Raw genomic sequence first — 16066 nt, 5'->3', positions numbered from 1 at the left:
CTTAAACCTCTCTGCCTCTCTACCCCTCTCTCTCTTCCTTATAAGACATCCTTAAAACCTACCTCTTTGACCAAGCGTTTGGTCATCTGTCCTAATATCTCCTTATGTGGCTCGATGTCAAATGTAGTTTGATAACGCTCCTGTGAAGCACCTTGGAATGTTTTACTACGTTAAAGGTGCTATATAAATGCAAGCTGCTGTTGACGTTCATGGGATAACCAGTGAATAGTATGAATTGTGTTTAATAAAAATGTGAGATGTTTTTGTCCATTTTCTTCCCTCCTCTTCTGAAGGTGTTGCCTCTTGCTGGTAATGCTTCCACGAATACTGATAGCCCTCTGATCCATCATCCAAGTAGTCGTTCTTCAAGTGTGAGCCTACACAGTGAGTGTCAGCAGATTATTGGGCCATAGGGACATCATAGCTGAATCCAATCCTGTCCTCGGGTAGTTTCCACACATGGGCACTTTCAAACAGGACTCACTCAAAGCAGGAACAGTAAGCGTGGCCAATTGTTTTCCTTCTAACGCTCTAGGGCATTGGTGCTAATTCTGATGCCTGTACTGTTGCCCCAGCTAACTCAGCACAGCACAGAGCTGAAGCCTTTTGGTGGGCAAGGCTTGTGCTACATCAGGCAATGCCTTCACCTACTAGACCAATGGTTATATTTCGAGCACGTTCTTTGAATTATTGTCCTTTTCAAATCATAGCAATAGGATTAGAATCTGTAACAATTTCTTGTGACATACGCTGGGAATTTCCTCAGGGATTCTCCCGGTTGACCTCTGGATAGATGCGTAAACGGGTTTTCTGCCATTCTTCTGCCAATGTTACGGTGATCGGTCTGGAGAACCCAAAAAGACATTCCTGGCCGTAATCTTTAAAAGAAAAGCACAATTTCATTTCATCAAAAGTTAGTTGTGAAGATTACTTATTCTGTCAAATGATCTAACCTCTACATTAGTGAAATGTTTCAGGACTGGCAGTTAATTTATCCATGACTCCTTAGCTAACCAGCCAATTGGGATCATACAATCTGGAGTTATGGAGATACTAAAGTCCCTGGGTGACTGTGACCCCATTATGTTACAAATAGGGAAAATTGTGGTATTGAAAAGAATACTGTCACAGTGCTAATAGTCCAAGGAAATATCTGCCCAGCATAACAAAACACTGACAGAAGAAAGAAAATTATTATATATATATATAAGACTGAGGCTGATTATAATAGTACAGTAATAACATCATTTTGTTGAGGCATTATGGTCATTACTGGCCCAGTGGGTCTCATTACCATCCATTGCTTCACTCAGGCCAGTAATAGGTGCCTCAAAGTCATAATAACTATAATACCCGTCAAAAATTATGCTTTTGCTAAATTCATCAGTCATAGGATCCAACTTCTCACTATAACACAAACAATGTTTATGGCTTCCTCATTAATATAGAAGCCATAAAAGCACTCTCTTGATGCATATTTCCTAAATACAAACAAAGTACAATGAAGTAGTTCTATTATATTTACTTTTGGTAAATGTACACTGCTTCCTGCTTCAAGTGGCCCTTTCCCTACATGCATGGTGTCTACTTTGATTGGGAAGGTAGAACAATCCAGCCGACAGGTATATCTGACTGAATATCACTCTTGATTGACTAGACAAAAAGTATGGTTGTTCAGTCCTGAAAATAATCCCTCCTCAGAAAATGTTTCCTCCTTCCAGGACAACTTAATCCGTCAATATGGTTCTCAGGGGAAGTTTACATGTTACTGTTAGCTGAGGCTAGATTTTAAACTTAGGGCTTTGAGGTGAATGTCCAAAGACTTACCATTGTACCAGGCAGCCTACTCTACCTTTACTAGATCAATGGTTGATTACAAAACATTTAAAGGTTTAAACAATTCAACATAGGGCTCCCAGTTTTTTCTGGTGTAAAGTTGGCGTTAGGCTCTAGACTTTGTAGCAATATCTACTGCGCTTGAATTGATGTCAATTGACAGCAGGGTGCCATATTGGCTTGGGCAATTTTTAATCATCCAAGACATCACCACCACCCCACCGCCCCCCCCCCCCGAAACAGGCGCCTTGGAATATGCAAATCAGGGTCCTACAACAGTTATAGAAACATAGAAGATAGGAGTAGGCCATTCAGCCCCTTGAGCCTGTTCCGCCATTTAATGAGATCATGGCTGATCATCCAAATTCAGTACCCTGTCCCTGCTTTTTCCCCATATCCCTTGATCCCTTTAGCCTTAAGAAATATATCTAACTCCTTCTTGAATATATTTAATAAGTTGGCCTCAACTGCCTTCTGTAATAGGGAATTCCATAGGTTCACCACTCTCTGGATGAAGAAATTCCTCCTCATCTCAGTCCTAAGTGGCTTACCCCTTATCCTTAGACTGTGACCCCTGGTTCTGGACTCCCCCGCCATCGGGAACATCCTTCCTGCATCTAGTCTGTCTAGTCCTGTTAGAATTTTAGAAGTTTCAATGAGATCCCCTCGCATTCTTCTAAACTCTAGCGAATATAAGCCTAATCGACTCAATCTCTCTTCATTTGTTATTCCTGCCATCCCAGGTATCAGGCTGGTGAATCTTCGCTGCACTCCCTCCATGGTAAGAATATCCTTCCTCAGATAAGGCGACCAAAACTGCACACAATACTCAAGGTGTGGTCTTACCAAGGCCCTGTACAACTGCAGCAAGACATTCTTGCTCCTGTACTCAAATCCTCTCGCTATGAAGGCCAACATACCATTTGTCACTGTTTTCCAAGTGCTCTGCTATTACATCTTTTATAATGGACTCTAGCATTTTCCCCACTACCGATGTCAGGCTTACCGGTCCATAATTCCCCGTTTTCTCTCTACCACCTGTTTTAAATAGTGGGGTTACATTAGCTATCCTCCAATCCACGGGAACTGTGCCAGAGTCCATAGCATTTTGGAAGATGATCAGCAATGCATCTAGTATTTCTAGGGCCACTTCCTTAAGTACCCTAGGATTTAGATTATCAGGCCCTGGGGATTTATCAGCCTTCAATCCCATCAATTTCCCTAACACCATTTCCCTACAAATACTGATTTCATTCAATTCCTCCCTCTCATTAGACCCTATGTTCCCCGAAATCTCTGGAAGATTTATAGGACCCCAAATGCGAAATCTAGGTACAAATAAACAAAATTTGAGCCGCTCATGCTCCACCAATTGCACCAGGCAATAAGCAGCCTAACCTAATCATTAAAGGGACTGCTGGAGGCTGCTCAAAAAAAAGGTCCAACAAATTTGCAGCTTTTATTTTTGTGGGTCCAGGAGAAGCAGGAGTACTCCCTGCATTGCCTCTCCACCCTGACTCGACCTGCCGGCCAATTCCCAGTAAGGTGTGGCCCATTTCCTGCCCTCCCTTACCGGGGAGCTGCAGTAGTGAGTGCGTTTCACGGCCGCAGCTCACCAATGGCATTTTAAGTGAACCGCAAAGCCGGATTTGGCTCATGCCTCAGGCTGGCACAGACCGATGGATGGAGCCGTCACTACGCCAACTCGGCGCCCCTTTCGGGCGCAAGTCAAATTTCCCGGCTTATATTTTCTATATTCCTCATAATAACTAATCCAATGAGTCACATGCAAAGCTCAAGGTCGTGCAACTCTTTCTTAATGCTGCCACTTGCTATAATTCATACACCAAGGAAAACTGCAGTTTTAACTCTGTAAGGTGGATACCTGTTGTGATGATTGACATTCCATTAGTAGTAGGTAATATGTTAAGAATATTACATATCAGGATTTTATGTTCTCCTCATTTTCCCAGTCCTTGGTAACTGTCAATTCTATAGCCGCTTACAGTGGGAAGATCCACTACTACACAATTATAACAAATATACATTGCTCTGCAATCAGCTAACATATTGTGACATCCATTGTGAGAATCATTATATGTCTAAAGAGCTGCAGGTGAAGTTACAACAGCTTAGAACAGTAGATAAGTGTTTTTTTTTCTCTTTTTGTAAATTATTTCAGATTTTCTGTCCTCCCTCTTTACACCATACTCCAGCCATTACCAATTTCACTCAGTCACCAATCAATAGGTGATGCACGATGGTTGCCTGGGGTGACTGAACCTCTGAACCTTTTCACTCTCCCTGTGGAGAAGAATCTCGAACTATGCTTTTATTAAGACAGATTATAATTGTAACACAGTGAGTTACATTCAATCACATGTGTCAGGGGCCAAGGTTATTTCTATGATTTATTTTAAAACCGATGAATTGTAGGATGTCTCTACAGACTGCCACAGTAAGTGTAGTTCGACGCTCAGTTTAAAGAACTATAGAAACCATAGGATACTGAAGCAATATACACACACACATGCAGATCTACGCTCGGTACCTCATGAGGACGCTGATCCCACTTGATGCCTCTTTCTGGAACCTAACCGCCACCTCAGTGTTTCCCTCTCGAACCTAACCTTCACACAGCACCTCATCCTGGCTTTATGGCTAAGATCGGGAACCAGGACAGAGACATCATGGATGTGAAGTGCATCCTATCACCTCATGGGGATGGGGTACAGAGTGGAGCTATAGTAGGGGGTGATTTACAGCCAAATACAGAGGAAAAAACAAGTCAGCTGGGAAGGCAGAGCAAATATGTGAAGGCAAAAGGGAATATGGCAGGGCTGGAAGGCATTTATTTTAATGCAAGGAGTCTTGCAAATAAGGTGGATGAACTGAAGTTGTTGTTGAACACATGGGAGTACGATATTGTTGCCATCACGGAGACATGGTTGAGGGAGGGTCAGGACTGGCAGCTCAATATTCCGGGGTATAGAATCTTCAGGCGAGACAGAGGGGGGTGTAAAAGGGGAGGGGGTGTTGCAATATTAATTAAGGAGTCAATTACTGCTGTAAGGAGGGATGATATATTAGCGGGTTCCTCAAATGAGGCCATATGGGTAGAACTTAAAAACAAAAAGGGGGCAAGCACTTTGCTGGGAGTGTACTATAGGCCCCCAAACAGTCAGGGGGAGATAGAGGAACAGATATGTAGGCAAATCTCAGAGAAGTGTGAAAATAATAGGGTAATAATAGTGGGGGATTTCAACTTCCCCAATATAAATTGGGATAGTCAGAGTGTGAAAGGCTTAGAGGGTGCAGAATTCTTAAAGTGCATCCAGGAGAGCTTTTTGAGCCAACATGTAGAAAGTCCTACAAGAGAGGGGGCGGTACTGGACCTAATTCTGGGGAATGTAGCCGGGCAAGTGGTGGAAGTATCAGTAGGAGAGCATTTTGGCGACAGTGACCATAATTCGGTGAAATTTAAGGTGGTCATGGAAAAAGACAAAGACGGCCCGGAAATAAGGGTTCTAAATTGGGGGAAGGCCGATTTTAATATGATAAGGCAGGATCTGGCCAAAGTGGACTGGGAGCAGCTACTTATAGGAAAATCCACATCAAAACAGTGGGAGACTTTCAGAAGGGAAATAGAGAGAGTACAGCGCCAACATGTTCCTGTAAAGGTCAAGGGTGGGACCAACAAGCAAAGGGAACCTTGGATGACAAGGGAGATACAAAAATGCATTAGAAATAAAAGGGGGGCTTTTGGCAGTTACAAAAGACTAAAGATGGAAGAAGCCCTAGAGGAGTATAAAAAGTGCAGGGGCATACTTAAAAAAGAAATTAGGAGGGCGAGGAGGGGCCATGAAATAACGCTGGCGAGCAAAATAAAGGAAAATCCTAAGATGTTTTATAAGTATATTAAGGGCAAGAGGATAACCAGGGAAAGGGTAGGGCCCATTAGGGACCAAAGTGGCAATCTGTGTGTAGAGCCAGATGATGTAGGCGGGGTTTTAAATGAATTTTTTGCATCTGTGTTCACTATGGAGAAAGACGATGCAGACATAGAAATCGGGCAAGGGGACTGTGACATACTTGAACATATTAGCATCGAGAGGGAGGAGGTGCTAGCGGTTTTAGCAGGCCAAAAAGTGGATAAATCCCCAGGCCCGGACGAGATGTATCCCAGGCTGCTGTGGGAGGCAAAGGAGGAGATTGCAGGGGCTCTGACACAAATTTTCAGAACCTCTCTGGCCACAGGGGATGTACCAGAGGACTGGAGAACAGCTAATGTAGTACCATTATACAAGAAGGGTAGCAGGGATAAACCAGGGAATTACAGGCCAGTGAGCCTAACATCTGTGGTAGGGAAATTATTGGAAAAAATTCTGAGGGACAAAATTAGTCTCCACTTGGAGAGGCAAGGATTAATCGGGGATAGTCAACATGGCTTTGTCAAGGGTAAATCATGTCTGACAAATCTGATTGAATTTTTCGAGGGGGTGACTAGGGAGGTGGATGAGGGAAATGCTGTGGATGTGGTTTACATGGACTTCAGTAAAGCTTTTGACAAAGTCCCGCATAGGAGACTGGTCAAGAAGGTAAGAGCCCATGGGATCCAGGGTGCCTTGGCGCATTGGATCCTAAACTGGCTGAGTGGCAGGAGGCAGAGGGTGATGGTCGAAGGTTGCTTTTGTGACTGGAAGCCTGTGTCCAGTGGGGTACCTCAGGGATCGGTGCTGGGTCCCTTGTTGTTTGTGATCTACATAAATGATTTGGATGAGAATGTAAAAGGTATGATCAGTAAGTTTGCAGATGACACGAAAATTGGTGGGGTGGTAAATTGCAAGGAGGAAAGCCTCAGGCTACAGGACGATATAGACAGGTTGGTCAGTTGGGCGCAAAAGTGGCAAATGGAATTTAACCCTGAAAAGTGCGAGGTGATGCATTTTGGACGGACAAATAAGGCAAGGGAATACACAATGAGTGGTAGGACCCTAGGAAGTACAGAGGGTCAGAGGGACCTTGGTGTACATGTACATAGATCTCTGAAGGCAGCGGAACAGGTAGATAAGGTGGTTAAAAAGGCATATGGGATACTTGCCTTCATTAGCCGAGGCATAGAATATAAGAGCAGGGAGGTTATGATGGAGCTGTACAAAACGCTGGTGAGGCCACAGCTGGAGTACTGTGTGCAGTTCTGGTCGCCTCACTATAGGAAGGATGTGATTGCTTTGGAGAGGGTGCAGAGAAGATTCACCAGGATGTTACCTGGGATGGAGCGCCTCAGCTATGAAGAAAGACTAAACAGGCTGGGGTTGTTTTCCTTGGAGCAAAGAAGGCTGAGGGGGGACCTGATTGAGGTGTACAAAATGATGAGGGGCATAGATAGGGTAGACAAAGAGGAACTTTTCCCCTTAGTAGGGGGGTCAATAACAAGGGGGCATAGATTCAGGGTAAGGGGCAGGAGATTTAGAGGGGATTTGCGGAGGAACTTTTTCACCCAGAGGGTGGTTGGAATGTGGAACTCAATGCCTAAAAGGGTGGTAGAGGCAGGAACCCTCACAACATTCAAGAGGCATTTGGATGAGCACTTGAAATGCCATTGCATACAGGGCTATGGACCAAATGCTGGAAAATGGGATTAGACTGGACAGGGATGGATGGGCGGCGCAGACACGATGGGCCGAAGGGCCTCTTTCTGTGCTGTAAAACTCTATGACTCTATGACTCATTGTGGAGCACATTGGAATGCCATTGGATTACACCAAGTAATGACGAATGGTTAATGAAATTATCATTACCCCGTCCTGGCTTCTGAAATTTTGGGGGCAATTTTAATCCGCAGCAGGTTGCGTGCATGGCGGGGGGCGGCGGGGTGCGGGGGGAGGGAGGGGGAAGGGGGAAGGGAGAAGGTGGGCGAAGCATTCAGAAGAGCAAATCGGAGCGAGGCGAGGCTGATTTTAACTGCTGGGCCTCATTATCATGTATCAGCACCGACTCCCACCCAAATCCGGCGAGAATGGTTAGGTGGCCAGTGGGCAGGAGTGGGGTACAGTTTCAGGCCTAAAGTTAATGCTAAGGTGAAGGGCGGGGAGATTCCGGAAGCAATGGCGGTTGCTGGAGGGGGAGGGAAGCCAGGGGAGAGGGGAAGCCCAAGGTTTCCTTCTGGGGCTTGGGCAGTAAGTGCACTCCTGCTCCTCCAGGCCCACAAGGAAACCTAAAAATTTTTTTTAAACTACTTGCTTTAGTGGGCCTCTTTTGGCCTTACCCCTGCTTGTCGGCAGCTTTCACGAACGGATCTGAGACTGGGCGTTACTGCCGCGATCAGCAGTTAAAATCACGTCAGGGTCCAACTAACTCCGAGTAAACCACAGTAAGTCACAGGAGTAGCCCTGGCTCCTGATTCACACAAATCAGTGAAACCCATTGTGTTATGATTGTGATTAACCTCATTAGTCAAAGAAGATTAAATTTACAAAACAAAAGAGACGAGCTGTGACATTCTGCACTACAGTGATTATATGGTGCTTTAAAAACATATGAGGACAAAATGGCGTCACGACTATGAATAATACCAATTTGAATGGAGCTGTGTAGTTGAACAAAGATGGCATTCAACCCCTAAGGACTGGATTAACATTAAAAATGCTGAAACATAAAGACGTTTAGAACTGAAAAAGAATAATTCATGTTTTCCCTCAGTAAACTGGAGATAGGATTGATTTCTCTTAATCCACCAGTAACACCGGGCCTTCAGAATCAAAATCAATTCTAAATCAATAACCGTGCTTTCTTTTTTTTTTACGTGGTAATTGAACAACTCAATATCTGTTGCCGGCCAACTGCAGTTTCCTAGGTAGGCAGTTTCTGCAAATGTTATCTAATGCAGGGAATTTAGCTCTGGCGGTCCAGGGAGATTTTGCTTATAAGGGACACATCTGGCAATGCTGACTACACCAGCTAATTGATCTTTTCAATTGAAACTCATTTAATTGGGATAAAAATGGTAACATGTGCCCAGGAGGGTGTGTCTCTCACTGTGACAAGTAATAAGCCGCAGCCAGGCTAAACTGGCTTTAAGTCAAGATTCCTGTTTAAAGGAAAAGACGGCACTCATTTCTTTCAGGGATGCAAAGGAAATTGTTTCACAGTGCAAACAAAATTAATCTCATCAGTTTACATCAAATCTTGGTTGGAATCAAATGTCTGGTGCTAACTTATTATGTAAATTTATAAGGAAGCCACAGTTTTCACATTTCCTTTTGGGAGTGACACATCAGGTGTGCTGTGCCTGATATATTATGACCTGTAACTTGTGTGCCTTAGGCATTTATGCAGTGGCATATTATACTGCAGGAAATGATGCTGCTACCATGTTATCAGCACCTGGGTTAAGCCAACAGTTCACTGATCTTACCGTATGATCATGGTGAATGTGATCTCTTGGACTGGTTCGATCTGCTGAGGGGGCCGGAGAGAAATTTTCCAGATTTTATTTCCCTTTTTGGTACTAGTTTTTTTTTCTGGTTTTATGCTTCTCCCAGGAGATTATATGGCTGCTGAGGGGTAGGAAGTGTCTAGCCATGATGATCTAGGCATCATGAAGGGGGGGGCAGGTTTGATGGACCAGCTGGTTTCTACCTGCCCGTCCATTCCTTATGTTCGGAATTCAAATAAAACAAGGCCACTTATCAACTAATTATACCTAACATTGTGTTCCAGTATATCCTATAGATGTCAGTCCCACACGTTGCTGCAGTCCTTTGTGAGGCATGAGACTGGGATTCGCACTTATGCTGCAACTTTAGAGTCACTAACTTTGTAGAGTCTTTACTTCGCAGCAGTGGTAAAGTCGCTGTATAACTCCGGAGCCTGGTTCTGACTTATGATTGGAGCAGGCCAGTGACGCACCTTTGGGAAGGCAATCTCAAGCCACCTGAATGGGTTTGACGTCACATGGAGTACAGCACCACTGCAGCAGCAAGCCAGGTTTGCAAAGTGCTCAGGGAGGCCACTGGAGTAGCTCAGCATTTTTTGAACGTATATTAAAATATATTGAGAGTGCAAAGACTCCCACCCATCCTGTCAATAGATTTAAATTTTAACAGTTGGGAATGGAACTCAGAATGTATACGTATGCATACGCCAAGCATTCTTTTGGATCCTTCTGTCCCAATCACAGCTGGACAGTATAAACAAGGTACTTGTAATGTATTATCACATGGTTTGTCACATGGTTTAGTATGAGCATGCTCAGTTCGCTCTGGCCTAGTAAAGCAAGCACATGGACCAGCAACTCCTCCTGTCTCTGTCCCTCATTTGTTCTCCCCCATATATATTCACAGTACTGACAGCTCTAATTGGATGCTATTGCTACCAACCTCAGATTGGTATTGTCTCTGCACCATAAAAGACCTATAACTCCCTCATGTAGATCAATTTCAGTGCAATAAACTTTTCCTTTTAAGTAGCTTTAGAACAAGTGAATAAGTTAGCGAATGCAGTACCCAGTGTGGAACGGCGCTGCATAGAAAGATCCCAATCTGTGCTGGGTTAGCCAGTCTCAGCTGGAACAGCGATAGGGCTGCAACAATTGGTCTCGGCACCTCTGGGCAAGGGAAGGGAGAATCAACCAATGGCCCTGCTAGCTGTCCAGTGATTCCTGATGGAGCTGGTCTGTACTGCTCTCAGCGACTAATTATCCTACTGATAGTCGCTGTCTAAGCTTGTGGATGATGAATGTTGACTTGGTCAAAGGTCAGCATCTACAATTGGGTGGCGGGGAGGGGGGGAAATGAAAGAATTGAGATTTTTTTTATATCTACAATATGAATGCATAAAGTAGATATTTAAAGGAGGTACCTTATTTAAATAAAACAATTATTTCATGAATTATTTTGCAAATTGTGTAAAGCTATATATTATTTGCATGAAATCTTTTGTACTGTTTGCAAATGGCACATTGACCACAAAAACAGTGTTGTGCTCCCATTGATTGTGATGGCAATTACCATAACATCAGATACTGTGCTATTATTAGCACAGTTGTGTATTTATACAATAAGAACTGATATTTCAGTGGTAAGCAAAATGTTATTAACATAAACACTTCTTTACAGTAATTGCCTTCCTTCTTCTGAAGGTTATCTTTAGAAAGATATGATTTTTTTTTTTAAATGAGAGTTCAAATAGGTCCGTGCTGATGGATGATGGTGATCCTGCTATTCCCTGAACCACATGTTGCCAACTGATCAGCAATGTGCAGCTACATTTCTTCATGTTGCTACTTCCGAGAATGATGCTCCAGAGAGATTGCTTTGCCTTTTGTTAGTCATACCAGGCAAGTGTTAGGTTGACTCAGTATCAACGCTCTTGCCTCTGAGTTAGAAGTTTGTAGGTTCAAGCCCTGCTTTCAGGACTTGAGCAGATAATCTAGTGAGACCACACCTGGAGTACTGTGTGCAGTTTCGGTCTTACCTAAGAAAGGATATACTTGCCATAGAGGGAGTGCAGCGAAGGTTCACCAGACTGATTCCTGGGATGGCAGGACTGTTGTATGAGGAGAGATTGGGTCGACTAGGCCTGTATTCAATAGAGTTTAGAAGAATGAGAGGGGATCTCATTGAAACGTATAAAATTCTGACAGGGCTAGACAGACTGGATGCAGGGAGGATGTTTCCCCTGGCTGTGGGGTCTAGAACGAGGGGTCACAGTCTCAGGATACGGGGTAGGACATTTAGGACTGAGATGAGGAGAAATTTCTCCACTCAGAGGGTGGTGAACCTATGGAATTCTCTACCACAGAAGGCTGTGGAGGCCAAGTCACTGAATATATTTAAGAAGGAGATAGATAGATTTCTAGACACAAAAGGCATCAAGGGGTATGGGGAGAGAGCGGGAATATGGTATTGAGATAGAGGATCAGCCATGATCATATTGAATGGCGGAGCAGGCTCGAAGGGCCGAATGGCCGACTCCTGCTCCTATTTTTCTGTGTTTCTATGTTTCTATGTTTTAAGTGCAGCATTGAGGGAGTGTGCAGCATTAGCAGAGGTGCTATCTTTTGAATGAGACATTAAATTGAGGCTGTCTGCCTGTTCAGGTGGATGTAAAAAATCCCATGCCTCTATTCCAAAAAGAACAGCAAAGTTCTCCTCGTGTCCTGAAATTTATCCCTCAACTAACACCACCAGAATAGTTCAACTGGTCATTTATCTCATTGCTGTTTAGGGGATCTTGCTGAACAAACATTGGCTCTCATTTTAGTCTACAAAACAACCGTGATGGCACTTCAAAAGCAATTCATTGGCTATGAAGTGCTTTGGGATGTTTTAGGGATGTGAAAGGTGTTATATAAAGGCAAGTCTTTCTTTCAATGGTAGCTATTTCTGCCATAATTACCTTTTTAAAAAAATATTCTCAAGTGGAGGACATTGCTGGCAAGGCCGCATTTATTGCCTGTCCCTCGTTCCCCTGTGATTCCTTGATAATTACCTCTGTAGGCAGAAACCTGGCTGAGACTGCAGATGTCCCCAGTGCTGCCCTGGTAGGAGTCCAGAATGCACAAAAAATTGAGATCTACTCTTACTTGGGCCACCTGCAATGCTATTTGGAATATTACATATTATGCAAAGGTCTCCTAGAAGAAGATGGTACAACTCTGTCAATGCCTCCATAATACATTTGACAATACATCATGCATGCCACTTGATATCACGGGCAGCCCTTTCCTCCTTTTGTCCTGCCTGGTTTGCAAAGTCCTCTGCCATGGCCAGTGCTGATGAAACACTGAATGTAGTCACTGTAGGGGGCAAAAATGTAAAGGCACTTGGAATGCCTTTTTTCTGTACACATTTATCTTTAAATGAAGACACCAGCTTACTCTGTGCAGCATCTCTCTTAATGCAATTCTGATCTGGGCAAAATTAATGCATACATGAAAACTGTTAATGTGCCACATTGTCAGTCAGAGTTTGCAATAGCCACCAGACTTAAGTGTGGGGGGGTGGAGGGTGTGATGAAATATTCCATTCATCACTGCCTGTGACTGTGGTTGGTTTCAGGTTCCCCCTTACCATTGTATTGCCTGTGACTGTGGTTGGTTTCAGGTTTCTCCTCACCATTGTATTGTGTATTGGAATGTATGGAATGTGTTGTGTGTAGGGCTCCGCCCATACCTGGCCTCTTTGTAAGCCAGCTCAGTCTGGCCTCACAGCCAGTACTGCAGACCTCCAGGGAAGATACCTCTCTCCACTGCGTGTTATCTTCTAAGTTAATAAAAGCCTTGTTTTGTTTCGCTAACATCGAGTCTCGGGATTATTGAGGCACATCAATTTTATTAACTTATTTTTCAACACAATGGATCAACTCCTGAAACCCGAACATTTGGATTTGGATCAGCATGCTCCGGACGCATCAGCACGCTTCGGACACTGGTTTATGTATATGGAATTCTTCCTGGACAATTCCGCAGCCGTCAAAGACGCTACGGACGCTGCGAGTATGAAACTCGGAATTCTGCGGAATTGGGTAAGCCACCGGGTTTACCCCCTCATCCAAGACGCCGACACGTACCTGGCCGCCTGCGACATCTTAAAGGCGCATTACCAGCAGCCTACGAATGAGGTGTATGCTAGGCATCTGCTCGCCACTCGCGCACAGCGACCTGGGGAATCGGTGGAGGAGTTCCTAGGCACCCTGAAAATGCTTGGCAAAGGCTGCAAGTGCCGAGATGTAAAAGCCGCAGTGTACACCGACGAGCTTGTTCGCGATGCCTTTATCACAGGCCTCAGCTCCACTTACATCCGGCAAAGACTGCTGGAAAAAACGGGATTGGACCTGAAACAGGCTGCGGACACCGCGCGATCCCTGGATGTGGCCCAGAGAAACTCGGACGCCTACTCTTCAGCCCGCGCCGTCCACGCCGCCACGTGTGCACCAAGGGCGCCGCCACCTTGGAAGGCATCTTCCCCGCTCGGCAGCCCGACACCATCGGGGCCCCGCTCTCCCCCCAGAAGCCCTACGACAGCCGCGCGTGTCGGGGACCCAACTGCTACTTCTGCGGGCAGACAAAGCACACCAGAAACCTGTGCCCGGCGAAAGGCACCACCTGCTTTAAGTGCGGTAAGAAGGGGCACTTTGGGAAGGTGTGCAGAGGGAACCCCGCTGGAAAACCAAAACCCGCCACCGCCGCGTGTGCGCCGTGGGAGCGGCCATCTTGGACGCCATCTTGCCCGACCTCGTGGGGTCCGCCATCTTGTGAGCAGACAGCGCGGACGCCATCTTGTCTCGATCAGGGCCCTACAGTGGCATCGGTCACAGTGGACCAGACCAGGCCCCACCCGCTATCCAAATCAATGGTGGACATCGAGGTAAACGGGTGCGGGGTTAAATGTTTAATTGACAGTGGAAGCACGGAGAGTTTCATCCACCCGGAACTGGCACGACAACTCTCCCTACAGGTGGTCCCTACTCGGGGTACCATCTCTATGGCTGATAAAACCCAGACATCGACCATTCTGGGTTACTGCATGGTACAATTGTCCGTTAACGGGACTGTATACGATAATTTTAAAGTATTAATCATGAAGAATCTATGCGCGAGCGTGATCTTGGGCCTGGATTTCCAGTGCAACCATCAAAGCATCACGCTCAAGTACGGTGGGTCCCAGCCGCCCCTCACAGTGTGCGGCCTGGCTACCCTGAAGGTAAAGCCGCCTTTGTTATTCGCGAACCTTACCCCTAACTGCCGGCCAATAGCGACCAAAAGCAGGAGGTACAGCTGGGAGGACAGGTGGTTTATCGCAACCGAGGTAGACAGGCTCCTGAAAGAGCGCATTATTGAATGCAGCAATAGCCCGTGGCGCGCCCAAGTGGTGGTGGTAAGGGGTAGCGAGAAGAAACGGATGGTGATCGACTATAGCCAAACGATCAACAGGTACACCCAACTAGACGCCTACCCGCTACCCCGCATATCAGAAATGGTGAACCAAATCGCCCAATACCGGGTGTTCTCCACCATCGACCTCAAGTCAGCGTACCACCAGCTCCCTATCAGACCAGAGGACCGCCCGTACACCGCCTTCGAGGCGAACGGACGCCTCTATCAATTCCTCAGAGTCCCCTTTGGGGTGACGAATGGGGTCTCGGTCTTCCAGAGGGAGATGGACCGCATGGTCGATGACCACCACTTGCAGGCAACCTTCCCCTACCTCGACAACGTCACCATCTGCGGTCACAACCAGCAGGATCACGACTCGAACCTCGAGAGGTTTCTGAAAACCGCACAAAAACTCAACCTCACCTACAACGAGGACAAGTGCGTTTTCAACACCACGCGCCTCTGCATACTAGGCAGCGTGGTGGAGAATGGGGAAATCGGACCAGACCCCGACCGATTGCGCCCCCTACGGGAGCTGCCCCTGCCCAACACTCCCAAAGCCCTGAAAAGGTGCCTGGGGTTATTTTCTTATTATTCCCAATGGGTCCCCAGCTACTCCGACAAAGCCCGCCCCCTCCTGAAAGCATCCTCTTTTCCGCTCTCTGCTGAGGCCCACGCCGCCTTCAAAAGCATTAAGCAGGATATTGAGCGGGCCACGCTACAGGCAGTGGACGAGAACACTCCATTTCAAGTGGAAAGTGATGCGTCTGACTTTGCCTTGGCGGCCACCCTCAACCAGGCGGGGCGGCCCGTAGCTTTCTTCTCGAGGACCCTCCAAGGGCCCGAGATCAGACACTCCTCCGTGGAAAAGGAGGCCCAAGCCATCGTGGAGGCAGTGCGCCACTGGCGCCACTACCTAGCCGGCAAACGCTTCACCCTACTTACCGACCAGCGGTCGGTAGCGTTTATGTTCAATAATAAACAGAGGGGGAAGATCAAAAATGATAAGATTCTCAGGTGGCGGATCGAGCTCTCCACCTTTGAGTATGACATCATTTACCAGCCAGGGGCCCTTAATGAATCCCCAGATGCCCTCTCACGAGGGATGTGTGCCAGCGCCACCGGGGATCGGCTACAGACCCTCCACAACGACCTCTGCCACCCAGGGGTCACGCGGCTGTTCCACTTCATAAAGTCCCGCAACTTACCCTACTCGATTGAGGAAGTTCGGTCTCTGACCAGGAACTGCCGCACTTGCGCTGAGTGCAAGCCTCGGTTCTACCACCCTGATAGAGCCCACTTAATCAAAGCTACACGGCCCTTTGAGCGGCTCAGCTTAGATTTCAAGGG

Source organism: Somniosus microcephalus, chromosome 18 (genome assembly GCF_052327205.1).
Source record: "Somniosus microcephalus isolate GS21.2 chromosome 18, FLI_Smic_1.0, whole genome shotgun sequence".
NCBI lineage: Eukaryota > Metazoa > Chordata > Chondrichthyes > Squaliformes > Somniosidae > Somniosus > Somniosus microcephalus.
Note: the sequence above shows the minus strand (reverse complement) of the source record.